The sequence below is a fragment of the Etheostoma spectabile genome, chromosome 8, assembly GCF_008692095.1.
Source record: "Etheostoma spectabile isolate EspeVRDwgs_2016 chromosome 8, UIUC_Espe_1.0, whole genome shotgun sequence".
In the NCBI taxonomy this organism is placed as follows: Eukaryota; Metazoa; Chordata; class Actinopteri; order Perciformes; family Percidae; genus Etheostoma; species Etheostoma spectabile.
In genome coordinates, this window is record NC_045740.1 from 25,227,323 (window position 1) to 25,229,733 (window position 2,411).

A 2,411-nucleotide genomic window follows, 5' to 3' on the forward strand; every position below is an offset into this window, starting at 1 on the left:
GTTAAGTATGAGGGGCAAACCTGTATTTGTGTAGTGTGTCCGCGGGTAGCTGCTATCGCGGCCAAAAAAAACAGAAGAAGTTATTGAATGCAACTAACTTCAGGTCGTAGAGTAACAGCGTGTGAGACGGAGGCTGCTGTTCCTGGACCCATGGCCACAATATCACAGTTCATAAAAATGCAGCGCAGTAATGATACAGACATTTCGTACACATGACGTGTGTACGTGTGTATGTGTAGGAAGTTTTTCCTCGCCACTGTCGCACTGTTGCTTGCTCTGGAAGAGACTACTAGAACTGTTGGGTCCTTGTAAATTCTGGAGTGTGGTCTATCTGTATAGTGTCTTGAGATAACTCTTGTTATGAATTGATACTTTAAATAAAATTGAATTGAATTGAATTATCCGCCATCCAACCCGTGCTGGACCCGTTCATAATGATCAGCTCTTTCTCCCTAGCTCAGTTATTGTTGAAAACAAGTGAAGTAGCTTTCTCAGAGATGCATTTAAAAAATATATATATATCCTACGCTATTTATTTCAGATAGCTAATTTTCATTTACATGTGTTGCAGCTTTATGTCTATACAACATACAACTTCAACATAAGAAGAATGTAGCATAATATGGATGTGAAAGCAGTTTTAAATGTGTGACTATAAAATTAGTTTTGGTTAAAATCAACAAATGATCGTGAGAATAATCATGATCACAATAGTTATCAAAATAATCGTGATTATCATTTTGGCCATAATCGTGCAGCCATACCTACCATGCAAACATTTTTTCGACTAGCCTGCTTTTTTTTTTAAAGGCACCCGTGCGAGCACCCACGGAGGAAAACATAAATCAGTGCCTATGATAGAGAAAGACTGATAGCTCTAATATACATGTTGTAATATATTTACAAGACGCCGCTCTGCCCTGGGCCAGCCCACATTGACAGAACGTGTTAATGGTCTAAATTTGTTATTGTTTAATTTCATATGAATACTAGTTTACTAGAGTAGTCACGTAGTATTTAAAGTAATGCAGGAAGTGTGCATTTAGTGTGTTTCCACAACCATCAACTGAAATGGCCACCACAACAGTGAAGTGTGATGTTTAAGATCAGAAGGCAGAGGTTAACTATTATATGACATAAATGTGAAAAGTAAAATTGGCTAAACTGTGCATCTTTGCAAAGTGCAAACTGCATCAATAAATTGTTGGAGAGGGTCATATGACCTTCCCTAATCATTTTGAAGGGTCATAAAAACATTTACTGCTGGTGTAAGGAGGGTCACGTCTATTACGGCTATAGGTCCTGAAACTTCTCCGGTAGCCCCATAAATTAAAAATGAACAGTCCCTAATGAAGCATTTCACGGCTAAAGGGCCACATATTCCCCCCTGAAGACCAAAGAAAGAGCTAAAAGAAGAGTTAATGTTGGCAGATGGACATAAACTGAAATGCTAATTTTGTTCTGGAACTGCTGGACGTGTAAATAAACAACTGTTTGTTAACAAATTAGCCATGTTAACCTCACTGTAAACCTGTGTTTACAGTGTGTTGCCATGAAGTGGCCAAAAATTAAACTTATGCAAGGTTAATTTCAGAAAATCGATAATTTTGTCCATGGCCTCATCAAATAGAGAAAAAAACTGATTGGATTGTAATCCTTTTCGAGGGTCTGTACTCAACATTCAGAATATTAAAATAGCAGCAAATTAATATATGCTATGTACATTTAGAGTGGAGAAATGGCGTCTTGAGCAGAGAATGAAGTCACACTCGGTCTGTGAGAGCTGTGTGGAGGCAATCTACAGCATTTTGAGTACAGCCTCTTTGACTTAAACTTGCAGTCTGTGTTTTCAGTAAAAGTATGGTACCAGGTGAGTTTAGTGACCAGAAAGTTTACTTTAAAGGTCCCATGGCATGAAAATATCACTTTATGAGTTTTTTAACATTAATATGAGTTCTCCCAGCCTGCCTATGGTCCCCCAGTGTCTAGAAATGGCGAAAGGTGTAAACCAATTCCTGGGTATCCTGTTCTGCCTTTGAGAAAGTGAAAGCTCAGATGGGCCGATCTGGAATATTCCCCCTTATGAGGTCACAAGGAGCATGGTTACCTCTACTCCCCTTTCTCTGCTCTGCCCGCCCAGAGAATTTGGCCCACCCATGAGAGTGTGCATGAGCCAGATATCATGGCTTTCAAATCGGCAAAGTGGCAAGTGATAATTCTGCACGGCTGTGGCTCAGTGGTAGAGCGGTTGCCTGCCAATTGGAAGGTTAGTAGTTCAATCCCTGGCCCTGCAGTCGCATGTCAAAGTGTCCTTTTGGCACTGAATGCCCCCGATGCTGCGCTGAGCAGGTAGCAGTTTGTACGGCAGCCTCGGCCACAGCGTGTGAATGGTTCCTGTACTATGTAAAAGT